The following is a 15,511-nucleotide window of genomic DNA, read 5'->3' as shown; positions in this document are numbered from 1 at the left end:
GAGACAAGTGAAAGAGACGAGTGAGAGAGACGAGTGAGAGACGAAAGAGAAAGACAAGCGAGAGTGACGAGCGAGAGTGACGAGTGAGAGAGATGAGTGTGAGTGACGAGTGAGAGTGACAAGTGAGAGAGACGAGTAAGAGAGACGAGTGAGAGAGACGAGTGAGAAAGACGAGTGAGAGAGACGAGTGAGAGAGACGAGTGAGAGAGAGACGAGTGGGAGAAAGAGAGACGAGTGGGAAAGAGAGTGACGAGTGGGAGGGACGTGTGAGAGTCACGAGTGAGAGAGACGTGTGAGAGTCACGAGTGAGAGAGACGAGTGAGAGTGACGAGTGAAAGAGAAGAGTGAGAGAGACGAGTGAGAGAGACGAGTGAGAGTGACGAGTGAGAGTAACGAGTGAGAGAGACGTGTGAGAGTCACGAGTGAGAGAGACGTGTGAGAGTCACGAGTGAGAGAGACGAGTGAGAGTGACGAGTGAAAGAGATGAGTGAGAGAGACGAGTGAGAGTGACGAGTGAGAGTAACGAGTGAGAGAGACGAGTGAGAGAGTCGAAAGAGAAAGATGAGCGAGAGTGACGAGCGAGAGTGACGAGTGAGAGAGATGAGTGAGAGTGACGAGTGAGAGAGACGAGTGAGAGAGACGAGTGAGAGAGATGAGCGAGAGTGACGAGTGAGAGAGATGAGTGTGAGTGACGAGTGAGAGTGACAAGTGAGAGAGACGAGTAAGAAAGACGAGTGAGAGAGACGAGTGAGAGAGACGAGTGAGAGAGACGAGTGAAAAAGACGAGTGAGAGAGACGAGTGAGAGAGACGAAAGAGAAAGACGAGCGAGAGTGACGAGTGAGAGAGACGAGTGAGAGAGATGAGTGTGAGTGACGAGTGAGAGTGACAAGTGAGAGAGACGAGTAAGAGAGACGAGTGAGAGAGACGAGTGAGAAAGACGAGTGAGAGAGACGAGTGAGAGAGACGAGTGAGAGAGACGAGTGAGAGAGACGAGTGAGAGAGACGAGTGAGAGAGACAAGTGAAAGAGACGAGTGAGAGAGACGAGTGAGAGACGAAAGAGAAAGACAAGCGTGAGTGACGAGCGAGAGTGACGAGTGAGAGAGATGAGTGTGAGTGACGAGTGAGAGTGACAAGTGAGAGAGACGAGTAAGAGAGACGAGTGAGAGAGACGAGTGAGAAAGACGAGTGAGAGAGACGAGTGAGAGAGACGAGTGAGAGAGAGACGAGTGAGAGAGACGAGTGAGAGAGACGAGTGAGAGAGACGAGTGAGAGAGACGAGTGAGAGAGACGAGTGAGAGAGACGAGTGAGAGAGATGAGCGAGAGTGACGAGTGAGAGAGATGAGTGTGAGTGACGAGTGAGAGTGACAAGTGAAAGAGAGGGGTAAGAGAGACGAGTGAGAGAGACGAGTGAGAGAGACGAGTGAGAGAGACGGGTGAAAGAGACGAGTGAGAGAGACGAGTGAGAGAGACGAAAGAGAAAGACGAGCGAGAGTGACGAGTGAGAGAGACGAGTGAGAGAGACGAGTGAGAGAGAGAGGAGTGAGAGAGAGAGGAGTGAGAGAGATGAGTGAGAGAGATGAGTGAGAGAGACGAGTGAGAGGAGTGAGAGAGAGGAGTGAGAGAGATGAGTGAGAGAGATGAGTGAGAGAGATGAGTGAGAGAGAGAGATGAGTGAGAGAGACGAGTGAGAGAGAAACGAGTGACAGAGACGAGCGAAAGAGACGAGCGAGAGAGACAAGTGAGAGAGAGTGACAAGTGGGAGAGAGAGAGAGTGACGAGTGGGAGTGAGAGATGAGTGGGAGAGAGGCGAGTGAGAGAGAAAGACGAGTGAGAGAGACGAGTGAGAGAGACGAGTGAGGGGGATGTGTGAGAGAGACGAGAGAGAGAGATGAGTGAGAGAGATGAGTGAGAGAGACGAGCGAGAGAGACGAGTGAGAGAGAGATGAGTGAGAGAGACGAGTAAGAGATGAGTGAGAGAGACGAGCGAGAGACGAGTGAGAGAGCCGAGTGAGAGAGACGAGTGAGAGAGACGAGTGAGAAAGACGAGTGAGAGAGACGAGTGAGAGAGACGAGTGAGAGACGAGTGAGAGAGACGAGTGAGAGAGACGAGTGAGAGAGACGAGTGAGAGAGACGAGTGAGAGAGAGAGGAGTGAGAGAGAGGAGTGAGAAAGATGAGTGAGAGAGATGAGTGAGAGAGACGAGTGAGAGGAGTGAGAGAGAGAGGAGTGAGAGAGATGAGTGAGAGAGAGACGAGTGAGAGAGAGATGAGTGAGAGAGATGAGTGAGAGAGAGTAGTGAGAGAGATGAGTGAGAGAGAGGAGTGAGAGAGATGAGTGAGAGAGAGGAGTGAGAGAGATGAGTGAGAGAGTTGAGTGAGAGGGATGAGTGAGAGTGACGAGTGAGAGAGACGAGTGAGAGAAACGAGAGAGACGAGTGAGAGAGATGAGTGAGAGAGAAAGAGACGAGTGAGAAAGACGAGAGAGACAAGTGAGAGTGACGAGTGAGAGAGACGAGTGAGAGAGACGAGTGAGAGAGAGACGAGTGAGAGAGAGTGACGAGTGGGAGAAAGAGAGACGAGTGGGAAAGAGAGTGACGAGTGGGAGGGACGTGTGAGAGTCACGAGTGAGAGAGACGTGTGAGAGTCACGAGTGAGAGAGACGAGTGAGAGTGACGAGTGAAAGAGACGAGTGAGAGAGACGAGTGAGAGAGACGAGTGAGAGTGACGAGTGAGAGTAACGAGTGAGAGAGACGTGTGAGAGTCACGAGTGAGAGAGACGTGTGAGAGTCACGAGTGAGAGAGACGAGTGAGAGTGACGAGTGAAAGAGATGAGTGAGAGAGACGAGTGAGAGTGACGAGTGAGAGTAACGAGTGAGAGAGACGAGTGAGAGAGTCGAAAGAGAAAGATGAGCGAGAGTGACGAGCGAGAGTGACGAGTGAGAGAGATGAGTGAGAGTGACGAGTGAGAGAGACGAGTGAGAGAGACGAGTGAGAGAGATGAGCGAGAGTGACGAGTGAGAGAGATGAGTGTGAGTGACGAGTGAGAGTGACAAGTGAGAGAGACGAGTAAGAAAGACGAGTGAGAGAGACGAGTGAGAGAGACGAGTGAGAGAGACGAGTGAAAGAGACGAGTGAGAGAGACGAGTGAGAGAGACGAAAGAGAAAGACGAGCGAGAGTGACGAGTGAGAGAGACGAGTGAGAGAGATGAGTGTGAGTGACGAGTGAGAGTGACAAGTGAGAGAGACGAGTAAGAGAGACGAGTGAGAGAGACGAGTGAGAAAGACGAGTGAGAGAGACGAGTGAGAGAGACGAGTGAGAGAGACGAGTGAGAGAGACGAGTGAGAGAGACGAGTGAGAGAGACAAGTGAAAGAGACGAGTGAGAGAGACGAGTGAGAGACGAAAGAGAAAGACAAGCGAGAGTGACGAGCGAGAGTGACGAGTGAGAGAGATGAGTGTGAGTGACGAGTGAGAGTGACAAGTGAGAGAGACGAGTAAGAGAGACGAGTGAGAGAGACGAGTGAGAAAGACGAGTGAGAGAGACGAGTGAGAGAGACGAGTGAGAGAGAGACGAGTGAGAGAGACGAGTGAGAGAGACGAGTGAGAGAGACGAGTGAGAGAGACGAGTGAGAGAGACGAGTGAGAGAGACGAGTGAGAGAGATGAGCGAGAGTGACGAGTGAGAGAGATGAGTGTGAGTGACGAGTGAGAGTGACAAGTGAAAGAGACGGGTAAGAGAGACGAGTGAGAGAGACGAGTGAGAGAGACGAGTGAGAGAGACGAGTGAAAGAGACGAGTGAGAGAGACGAGTGAAAGAGACGAAAGAGAAAGACGAGCGAGAGTGACGAGTGAGAGAGACGAGTGAGAGAGACGAGTGAGAGAGAGAGGAGTGAGAGAGAGAGGAGTGAGAGAGATGAGTGAGAGAGATGAGTGAGAGAGACGAGTGAGAGGAGTGAGAGAGAGGAGTGAGAGAGATGAGTGAGAGAGAGGAGTGAGAGAGATGAGTGAGAGAGAGAGATGAGTGAGAGAGAGAGATGAGTGAGAGAGACGAGTGAGAGAGAAACGAGTGACAGAGACGAGCGAAAGAGACGAGCGAGAGAGACAAGTGAGAGAGAGTGACAAGTGGGAGAGAGAGAGAGTGACGAGTGGGAGTGAGAGATGAGTGGGAGAGAGGCGAGTGAGAAAGACGAGAGAGACAAGTGAGAGTGACGAGTGAGAGAGACGAGTGAGAGAGACGAGTGAGAGAGAGACGAGTGAAAGAGAGTGACGAGTGGGAGAAAGAGAGACGAGTGGGAAAGAGAGTGACGAGTGGGAGGGACGTGTGAGAGTCACGAGTGAGAGAGACGTGTGAGAGTCACGAGTGAGAGAGACGAGTGAGAGTGACGAGTGAAAGAGATGAGTGAGAGAGACGAGTGAGAGTGACGAGTGAGAGTAACGAGTGAGAGAGACGAGTGAGAGAGTCGAAAGAGAAAGATGAGCGAGAGTGACGAGCGAGAGTGACGAGTGGGAGAGATGAGTGAGAGTGACGAGTGAGAGAGACGAGTGAGAGAGACGAGTGAGAGAGATGAGCGAGAGTGACGAGTGAGAGAGATGAGTGTGAGTGACGAGTGAGAGTGACAAGTGAGAGAGACGAGTAAGAAAGACGAGTGAGAGAGACGAGTGAGAGAGACGAGTGAGAGAGACGAGTGAAAGAGACGAGTGAGAGAGACGAGTGAGAGAGACGAAAGAGAAAGACGAGCGAGAGTGACGAGTGAGAGAGACGAGTGAGAGAGATGAGTGTGAGTGACGAGTGAGAGTGACAAGTGAGAGAGACGAGTAAGAGAGACGAGTGAGAGAGACGAGTGAGAAAGACGAGTGAGAGACGAGTGAGAGAGACGAGTGAGAGAGACGAGTGAGAGAGACGAGTGAGAGAGACGAGTGAGAGAGACAAGTGAAAGAGACGAGTGAGAGAGACGAGTGAGAGACGAAAGAGAAAGACAAGCGAGAGTGACGAGCGAGAGTGACGAGTGAGAGAGATGAGTGTGAGTGACGAGTGAGAGTGACAAGTGAGAGAGACGAGTAAGAGAGACGAGTGAGAGAGACGAGTGAGAAAGACGAGTGAGAGAGACGAGTGAGAGAGACGAGTGAGAGAGAGACGAGTGAGAGAGACGAGTGAGAGAGACGAGTGAGAGAGACGAGTGAGAGAGACGAGTGAGAGAGACGAGTGAGAGAGACGAGTGAGAGAGATGAGCGAGAGTGACGAGTGAGAGAGATGAGTGTGAGTGACGAGTGAGAGTGACAAGTGAAAGAGACGGGTAAGAGAGACGAGTGAGAGAGACGAGTGAGAGAGACGAGTGAGAGAGACGAGTGAAAGAGACGAGTGAGAGAGACGAGTGAAAGAGACGAAAGAGAAAGACGAGCGAGAGTGACGAGTGAGAGAGACGAGTGAGAGAGACGAGTGAGAGAGAGAGGAGTGAGAGAGAGAGGAGTGAGAGAGATGAGTGAGAGAGATGAGTGAGAGAGACGAGTGAGAGGAGTGAGAGAGAGGAGTGAGAGAGATGAGTGAGAGAGAGGAGTGAGAGAGATGAGTGAGAGAGAGAGATGAGTGAGAGAGAGAGATGAGTGAGAGAGACGAGTGAGAGAGAAACGAGTGACAGAGACGAGCGAAAGAGACGAGCGAGAGAGACAAGTGAGAGAGAGTGACAAGTGGGAGAGAGAGAGAGTGACGAGTGGGAGTGAGAGATGAGTGGGAGAGAGGCGAGTGAGAAAGACGAGAGAGACAAGTGAGAGTGACGAGTGAGAGAGACGAGTGAGAGAGACGAGTGAGAGAGAGACGAGTGAGAGAGAGTGACGAGTGGGAGAAAGAGAGACGAGTGGGAAAGAGAGTGACGAGTGGGAGGGACGTGTGAGAGTCACGAGTGAGAGAGACGTGTGAGAGTCACGAGTGAGAGAGACGAGTGAGAGTGACGAGTGAAAGAGACGAGTGAGAGAGACGAGTGAGAGAGACGAGTGAGAGTGACGAGTGAGAGTAACGAGTGAGAGAGACGTGTGAGAGTCACGAGTGAGAGAGACGTGTGAGAGTCACGAGTGAGAGAGACGAGTGAGAGTGACGAGTGAAAGAGATGAGTGAGAGAGACGAGTGAGAGTGACGAGTGAGAGTAACGAGTGAGAGAGACGAGTGAGAGAGTCGAAAGAGAAAGATGAGCGAGAGTGACGAGCGAGAGTGACGAGTGGGAGAGATGAGTGAGAGTGACGAGTGAGAGAGACGAGTGAGAGAGACGAGTGAGAGAGATGAGCGAGAGTGACGAGTGAGAGAGATGAGTGTGAGTGACGAGTGAGAGTGACAAGTGAGAGAGACGAGTAAGAAAGACGAGTGAGAGAGACGAGTGAGAGAGACGAGTGAGAGAGACGAGTGAAAGAGACGAGTGAGAGAGACGAGTGAGAGAGACGAAAGAGAAAGACGAGCGAGAGTGACGAGTGAGAGAGACGAGTGAGAGAGATGAGTGTGAGTGACGAGTGAGAGTGACAAGTGAGAGAGACGAGTAAGAGAGACGAGTGAGAGAGACGAGTGAGAAAGACGAGTGAGAGAGACGAGTGAGAGAGACGAGTGAGAGAGACGAGTGAGAGAGACGAGTGAGAGAGACGAGTGAGAGAGACAAGTGAAAGAGACGAGTGAGAGAGACGAGTGAGAGACGAAAGAGAAAGACAAGCGAGAGTGACGAGCGAGAGTGACGAGTGAGAGAGATGAGTGTGAGTGACGAGTGAGAGTGACAAGTGAGAGAGACGAGTAAGAGAGACGAGTGAGAGAGACGAGTGAGAAAGACGAGTGAGAGAGACGAGTGAGAGAGACGAGTGAGAGAGAGACGAGTGAGAGAGACGAGTGAGAGAGACGAGTGAGAGAGACGAGTGAGAGAGACGAGTGAGAGAGACGAGTGAGAGAGACGAGTGAGAGAGATGAGCGAGAGTGACGAGTGAGAGAGATGAGTGTGAGTGACGAGTGAGAGTGACAAGTGAAAGAGACGGGTAAGAGAGACGAGTGAGAGAGACGAGTGAGAGAGACGAGTGAGAGAGACGAGTGAAAGAGACGAGTGAGAGAGACGAGTGAAAGAGACGAAAGAGAAAGACGAGCGAGAGTGACGAGTGAGAGAGACGAGTGAGAGAGACGAGTGAGAGAGAGAGGAGTGAGAGAGAGAGGAGTGAGAGAGATGAGTGAGAGAGATGAGTGAGAGAGACGAGTGAGAGGAGTGAGAGAGAGGAGTGAGAGAGATGAGTGAGAGAGAGGAGTGAGAGAGATGAGTGAGAGAGAGAGATGAGTGAGAGAGAGAGATGAGTGAGAGAGACGAGTGAGAGAGAAACGAGTGACAGAGACGAGCGAAAGAGACGAGCGAGAGAGACAAGTGAGAGAGAGTGACAAGTGGGAGAGAGAGAGAGTGACGAGTGGGAGTGAGAGATGAGTGGGAGAGAGGCGAGTGAGAAAGACGAGAGAGACAAGTGAGAGTGACGAGTGAGAGAGACGAGTGAGAGAGACGAGTGAGAGAGAGACGAGTGAAAGAGAGTGACGAGTGGGAGAAAGAGAGACGAGTGGGAAAGAGAGTGACGAGTGGGAGGGACGTGTGAGAGTCACGAGTGAGAGAGACGTGTGAGAGTCACGAGTGAGAGAGACGAGTGAGAGTGACGAGTGAAAGAGATGAGTGAGAGAGACGAGTGAGAGTGACGAGTGAGAGTAACGAGTGAGAGAGACGAGTGAGAGAGTCGAAAGAGAAAGATGAGCGAGAGTGACGAGCGAGAGTGACGAGTGGGAGAGATGAGTGAGAGTGACGAGTGAGAGAGACGAGTGAGAGAGACGAGTGAGAGAGATGAGCGAGAGTGACGAGTGAGAGAGATGAGTGTGAGTGACGAGTGAGAGTGACAAGTGAGAGAGACGAGTAAGAAAGACGAGTGAGAGAGACGAGTGAGAGAGACGAGTGAGAGAGACGAGTGAAAGAGACGAGTGAGAGAGACGAGTGAGAGAGACGAAAGAGAAAGACGAGCGAGAGTGACGAGTGAGAGAGACGAGTGAGAGAGATGAGTGTGAGTGACGAGTGAGAGTGACAAGTGAGAGAGACGAGTAAGAGAGACGAGTGAGAGAGACGAGTGAGAAAGACGAGTGAGAGACGAGTGAGAGAGACGAGTGAGAGAGACGAGTGAGAGAGACGAGTGAGAGAGACGAGTGAGAGAGACAAGTGAAAGAGACGAGTGAGAGAGACGAGTGAGAGACGAAAGAGAAAGACAAGCGAGAGTGACGAGCGAGAGTGACGAGTGAGAGAGATGAGTGTGAGTGACGAGTGAGAGTGACAAGTGAGAGAGACGAGTAAGAGAGACGAGTGAGAGAGACGAGTGAGAAAGACGAGTGAGAGAGACGAGTGAGAGAGACGAGTGAGAGAGAGACGAGTGAGAGAGACGAGTGAGAGAGACGAGTGAGAGAGACGAGTGAGAGAGACGAGTGAGAGAGACGAGTGAGAGAGACGAGTGAGAGAGATGAGCGAGAGTGACGAGTGAGAGAGATGAGTGTGAGTGACGAGTGAGAGTGACAAGTGAAAGAGACGGGTAAGAGAGACGAGTGAGAGAGACGAGTGAGAGAGACGAGTGAGAGAGACGAGTGAAAGAGACGAGTGAGAGAGACGAGTGAAAGAGACGAAAGAGAAAGACGAGCGAGAGTGACGAGTGAGAGAGACGAGTGAGAGAGACGAGTGAGAGAGAGAGGAGTGAGAGAGAGAGGAGTGAGAGAGATGAGTGAGAGAGATGAGTGAGAGAGACGAGTGAGAGGAGTGAGAGAGAGGAGTGAGAGAGATGAGTGAGAGAGAGGAGTGAGAGAGATGAGTGAGAGAGAGAGATGAGTGAGAGAGAGAGATGAGTGAGAGAGACGAGTGAGAGAGAAACGAGTGACAGAGACGAGCGAAAGAGACGAGCGAGAGAGACAAGTGAGAGAGAGTGACAAGTGGGAGAGAGAGAGAGTGACGAGTGGGAGTGAGAGATGAGTGGGAGAGAGGCGAGTGAGAAAGACGAGAGAGACAAGTGAGAGTGACGAGTGAGAGAGACGAGTGAGAGAGACGAGTGAGAGAGAGACGAGTGAGAGAGAGTGACGAGTGGGAGAAAGAGAGACGAGTGGGAAAGAGAGTGACGAGTGGGAGGGACGTGTGAGAGTCACGAGTGAGAGAGACGTGTGAGAGTCACGAGTGAGAGAGACGAGTGAGAGTGACGAGTGAAAGAGACGAGTGAGAGAGACGAGTGAGAGAGACGAGTGAGAGTGACGAGTGAGAGTAACGAGTGAGAGAGACGTGTGAGAGTCACGAGTGAGAGAGACGTGTGAGAGTCACGAGTGAGAGAGACGAGTGAGAGTGACGAGTGAAAGAGATGAGTGAGAGAGACGAGTGAGAGTGACGAGTGAGAGTAACGAGTGAGAGAGACGAGTGAGAGAGTCGAAAGAGAAAGATGAGCGAGAGTGACGAGCGAGAGTGACGAGTGGGAGAGATGAGTGAGAGTGACGAGTGAGAGAGACGAGTGAGAGAGACGAGTGAGAGAGATGAGCGAGAGTGACGAGTGAGAGAGATGAGTGTGAGTGACGAGTGAGAGTGACAAGTGAGAGAGACGAGTAAGAAAGACGAGTGAGAGAGACGAGTGAGAGAGACGAGTGAGAGAGACGAGTGAAAGAGACGAGTGAGAGAGACGAGTGAGAGAGACGAAAGAGAAAGACGAGCGAGAGTGACGAGTGAGAGAGACGAGTGAGAGAGATGAGTGTGAGTGACGAGTGAGAGTGACAAGTGAGAGAGACGAGTAAGAGAGACGAGTGAGAGAGACGAGTGAGAAAGACGAGTGAGAGAGACGAGTGAGAGAGACGAGTGAGAGAGACGAGTGAGAGAGACGAGTGAGAGAGACGAGTGAGAGAGACAAGTGAAAGAGACGAGTGAGAGAGACGAGTGAGAGACGAAAGAGAAAGACAAGCGAGAGTGACGAGCGAGAGTGACGAGTGAGAGAGATGAGTGTGAGTGACGAGTGAGAGTGACAAGTGAGAGAGACGAGTAAGAGAGACGAGTGAGAGAGACGAGTGAGAAAGACGAGTGAGAGAGACGAGTGAGAGAGACGAGTGAGAGAGAGACGAGTGAGAGAGACGAGTGAGAGAGACGAGTGAGAGAGACGAGTGAGAGAGACGAGTGAGAGAGACGAGTGAGAGAGACGAGTGAGAGAGATGAGCGAGAGTGACGAGTGAGAGAGATGAGTGTGAGTGACGAGTGAGAGTGACAAGTGAAAGAGACGGGTAAGAGAGACGAGTGAGAGAGACGAGTGAGAGAGACGAGTGAGAGAGACGAGTGAAAGAGACGAGTGAGAGAGACGAGTGAGAGAGACGAAAGAGAAAGACGAGCGAGAGTGACGAGTGAGAGAGACGAGTGAGAGAGACGAGTGAGAGAGAGAGGAGTGAGAGAGATGAGTGAGAGAGATGAGTGAGAGAGACGAGTGAGAGGAGTGAGAGAGAGGAGTGAGAGAGATGAGTGAGAGAGAGGAGTGAGAGAGATGAGTGAGAGAGAGAGATGAGTGAGAGAGACGAGTGAGAGAGAAACGAGTGACAGAGACGAGCGAAAGAGACGAGCGAGAGAGACAAGTGAGAGAGAGTGACAAGTGGGAGAGAGAGAGAGTGACGAGTGGGAGTGAGAGATGAGTGGGAGAGAGGCGAGTGAGAGAGAAAGACGAGTGAGAGAGACGAGTGAGAGAGACGAGTGAGGGGGATGTGTGAGAGAGACGAGAGAGAGAGATGAGTGAGAGAGATGAGTGAGAGAGACGAGCGAGAGAGACGAGTGAGAGAGAGATGAGTGAGAGAGACGAGTGAGAGATGAGTGAGAGAGACGAGCGAGAGACGAGTGAGAGAGCCGAGTGAGAGAGACGAGTGAGAGAGACGAGTGAGAAAGACGAGTGAGAGAGACGAGTGAGAGAGACGAGTGAGAGACGAGTGAGAGAGACGAGTGAGAGAGACGAGTGAGAGAGACGAGTGAGAGAGACGAGTGAGAGAGAGAGGAGTGAGAGAGAGGAGTGAGAAAGATGAGTGAGAGAGATGAGTGAGAGAGACGAGTGAGAGGAGTGAGAGAGAGAGGAGTGAGAGAGATGAGTGAGAGAGAGACGAGTGAGAGAGAGATGAGTGAGAGAGATGAGTGAGAGAGAGTAGTGAGAGAGATGAGTGAGAGAGAGGAGTGAGAGAGATGAGTGAGAGAGAGGAGTGAGAGAGATGAGTGAGAGAGTTGAGTGAGAGGGATGAGTGAGAGTGACGAGTGAGAGAGACGAGTGAGAGAAACGAGAGAGACGAGTGAGAGAGATGAGTGAGAGAGAAAGAGACGAGTGAGAAAGACGAGAGAGACTAGTGAGAGTGACGAGTGAGAGAGACGAGTGAGAGTGACGAGTGAGAGTGACGAGTGAGTGAGACGAGTGAGAGAGACGAGTGAGAGAGACGAGTGAGAGAGACGAGCGAGAGAGACGAGCGAGAGAGACGAGTGAGAGAGACGAGTGAGAGAGACGAGTGAGAGAGACGAGTGAGAGAGACGAGTGAGAGAAACGAGTGAGAGAGACGAGTGAGAGAGACGAGTGAGAGAGACGAGTGAGAGAGACAAGTGAGAGAGATGAGTGAGAGTGACGAGTGGGAGAAAGAGACGAGTGAGAGAGACAAGTGGGAGAGAGTGACGAGTGGGAGAGAGAGAGAGTGACGAGTGGGAGTGAGAGATGAGTGGGAGAGAGGGGAGTGATAGAGGAGTGGGAGAGACGGGTGAGAGAGATGATTGGGAAAGAGAGACGAGTGGGAGAGTGACGAGTGAGAGACGATTGGGAGAGAGATGAGTGGGAGAGATCGAGAGGCAGGTGTTTGAATGCAAGTCCATCGGAAGAAAGAGCATGTACCATCTGTGGAGTATCCCGTGAGACAACCAAGTATAACGAGCACATATCCCACATCCAACTCTCTCATGATTTCATTGGCTGTATCCTCAGGCGATGACACTGCCTGCATGACAAAGCATTCAACGCAAAATAGTAAATGGGACATACTGTGTGGTCAAATAATAGATTTCTCGAATGTCTCAGAATGAAAGAATAAGCAAAGTCAATCCTAAGATGCCCACCTGCCCAACTCTGGATATGTGAGTGTTGTTCCAAGTATTGTTGTCTACAAAAATTGTTCGATTAGCCATAGCTGTTATCTGATATCCGTAATTCCACCAAGACATACATCCTTGCTACCTCTGGAGTGTTTTGCCTCAGCCAGTAGTAAGCTTCCCTGCAGTCATCAAATATAACACGACCACCATCACCTGATTTGGCGGAGAGAACGATGGAAGGACTGGAGTAGGTCTCTGAAGTGGCCCAGGTGCATTGAAAAACATAGGTGATGAGGAAAAGGGTCATGATGAAGACTACAGCAGTGACCACCTTCAAAAGGAAACAACTCCTCAATAGGTACAACCATTGAAACAATGCTGATAGAAAATGTTGAATTGATCAGTTTAGCCAAGCGCCATTTTTTTAAGTAATTTTCTTCTCGCTAACAATGGTGATGGTTTCAGAAAATATCACTTTTTGAAACCACATCAAGTTCCGTCGGTAACTAAAGCTTGTAGATATGTAGGCATGATATAGTCATACATCAACATTTTAAAAGTATTACATACAAGCTACTGAGAACCCTCCGTTAACCAACTCATTTTTAAATGGGTAGTTGAGTGCTCCAACTGTCTTTTTAGACATCTTTTTGCTGGATGGTTCAGATTTCTTTGACCTAAAGATTGGATACATATTTTTCCTGTAAAATGAGAGGGTGGTGGAGACCTTAATGCCGGTGAGGATGCACATAACAGGAGCTAAGATCAACATAAGATGAACCATTACTCCCAAGAGAGCAAATACAAACTACAATGTTAGCTCTGTTAAAAATATTATGAGTAAAATAAATGAAGCACTTAAAATCATAAAAAGCAAACAAAATATCAAGCGAATAGCAACAAGAAACAAAGTCATAATGACCGATAAGAATCTCACCACAAAATAGATACTTGTAAGGTCATACATAATAATAAAAAATTGAATTTGAACTTTAAGGTTGACTCGCGACAAAATTCCCATTACAATTATTTGTTATCATAAGATTCACCATGTCTTACTCTGTTGTTTTGAAGGTGCAAAGTATGTGAAAATGTGATTACAAACTCTTAAAAGCTCAAAAACGAAAAGCCGCCGTAAATTGGAATCTGTTTATTTCTCTGAAGTAGTCATTACAGTTGGTTATTGTCTTGTCACGTGATGTTCTCACGGGAATTGAAAGGCCAATAAAATCTCAATATAAAACTTATCATAGCACTAGTTTATGACAAACACTTCGGGTTTTACCGAAGACCCCGTATCAAATACAGATACTCGCTGCTTTACAGTTTTGTTTCGGCTTGATCTAATCGTCAAGTTGTAATTTGATCATGTGACCCAATACTTCGCAAATAATTTCTGCAGCATTTTTCGATTATCACAGGTGACCAACAGGCTCATCATGATTATTAGACAATGATATGTACTCCTTCGAGCTAAGGTTAAGAAATTGAACGCATTTTTATGGTATGTTACAAGATATCACTGCTAAAAGTGACAGCATTACAATGACGGTAAAATAGACGCGTAAGAACAATAGACATGTGGCTGCGATTAACTGTTCGTTTTTTAGCTTTTAAAAGCATGTAATCAGATTTCCAGACATTTTACACCTAAAACACAACAGAGTAAGACATAGTGAATTTTTTGATACTACATAATTGTAATATGAATTTTGTTGCAAGTCAACCTTTAAACCAACTATGAAAGATCACTGAATAAAAATGTATATATCACAACTAAATTTAAATATTATATAAATATAACAATACCATATGTTTGCTATGTATCTACTGTGAAGACCACATTTAGCCTTCATTTCAATAGAAGTTTACAGTAACTCTTCAAGTTGATTTATTTTCAAGCAGCAAAATGCTTTCCACATAACATAAGACAGGTGGAAAAGACAACTTTTATATAACAAGACATTAACTTCAAACTAATGTCTGTTTGTAGAGAGAAATAAACATTTTATGATGCACATGAGTTATTCTAGTCAATATTGAAGTCTGCATAAGAAGACAACCCATAAACAGAGTTTTACATACAAACCAACTAGTGAGAGACGGTGTGACAGATTTAAACTTCTACAATTATATTTTATAACAAACAATACCTGTAGCTGTGAGCAGTCCCCTATGACCAACGCTGTTCCTCCAACAACAGTCACTATGGTCCTGAGCAGAAGGGTGAACTGGTCATATGTCATACGAGATCGGACATAGACGACGAACGCGTAAATCTGACAGAGTCCAAACACACCGAATGCCTATTAAAAAAGTGATAAAAACGTGATTAGCTATTAAAAAGATGACTTTCTGTGCATATGTGTTACTGTGAATGTAATGAGACCATGGAAATGTTGAATCTCAATATAGTTTGTAAATTGTACTATAGGGTAACAAGGTATAGTACAACTGCAGTATTTTAAAAAGAGGACAACTCTAACATCACAACAATTAATCAAAGTTGGACACTGTTTACTCCTCAATAAGGCATATGTATGCTAACAAGCTGTACTGCTCGGTGTTGCCAGAGTACTAAAAGTCTTTGAACAAAAAAATTATTTGTATTTAACATGTAACAACATTTGCAATTGCTAGCTAGATGCTTGGCGTTGCCCGGGTATTAAAAATCAGCTTATAAACAATGAGAAGTAATTTCTATTTGCTATTCCCTGCCACTTGCTATTAGCCTGGCCCATTGGCAATAACTAATTTGAGTAAGCTCATTAATAAGGGCTAACTATTTGCTCTCACGATTGAGCAAGCATAAAATTACGCCACCGCTATCCATGCCGTTGCGTCATCACGTTGCGTCGTAATGGAGAACGGTAGAGTAAGTGCTTCTATATAACGGCATATATTGCCTAGCGAATCTATCAAACTCGTGTGGCTTGGTTAGTAAGGTGTCAGACTAGCGAATAGGGGGTTCCGAGGTCACATCTTTTTGCGATACAGAATCTTTATTCCAAGATTTTAATAGCTATAGCTGGGCATGCACACATACACACGACCAACTTTGAGAAATATATCTATATACATACTTTTCAACAAAGTTGTCTGTCGTTTGTTTTCAAGTATGTCCAGCTATAGCTATTTAAATCTTGGAATTAAAATTTCACATTATGCTGGATTTGAACTCACAAAGACTGCGATTACAGTTTTGCAATCCTATTATCTAACTACGAGACCCTGAAAACTCTTGCAATACATGGCACATACTACATAATGGATGTATCCTTTTTCATTTTCATATAAAAACGGCGTATTAAATTTAACTCTATGAACTCTTTTAGCTCTATGACACGCGATGCTTTTTCATCCTCGTCGTATTAGTGTTAAATTGTTTTCAGCAAAACGATATCAACAATAGATTTTCT

General features: G+C 48.0%; 1 protein-coding gene and 2 pseudogenes across 1 annotated transcript in view; 1 reads left to right on the top strand and 2 right to left on the bottom strand.

Annotated features, from left to right (window-relative positions):
- LOC137395053 (dolichyl-diphosphooligosaccharide--protein glycosyltransferase subunit STT3A-like) overlaps window positions 1–14,343 on the bottom strand; it is a 164,017-nt gene extending 149,674 nt beyond the window's left edge. The window contains exon 1 of the mRNA XM_068081839.1: window positions 14,246–14,343. The gene's annotated coding sequence lies outside the window, so the exon portion shown is untranslated. The remainder of the gene's footprint in view (window positions 1–14,245) is intronic.
- LOC137395051 (dolichyl-diphosphooligosaccharide--protein glycosyltransferase subunit STT3A-like) overlaps window positions 1–15,511 on the bottom strand; it is a 349,554-nt pseudogene that overhangs the window by 311,420 nt on the left and 22,623 nt on the right.
- Window positions 1,185–11,806, top strand: LOC137393006 (protein enabled homolog; annotated as a pseudogene).

The sequence above is a fragment of the Watersipora subatra genome, chromosome 4, assembly GCF_963576615.1.
Source record: "Watersipora subatra chromosome 4, tzWatSuba1.1, whole genome shotgun sequence".
Classification (NCBI taxonomy): domain Eukaryota; kingdom Metazoa; phylum Bryozoa; class Gymnolaemata; order Cheilostomatida; family Watersiporidae; genus Watersipora; species Watersipora subatra.
The sequence above is the reverse complement of the archived record's forward strand: the minus strand, read 5'-3'. Positions and strand labels throughout refer to the sequence as shown.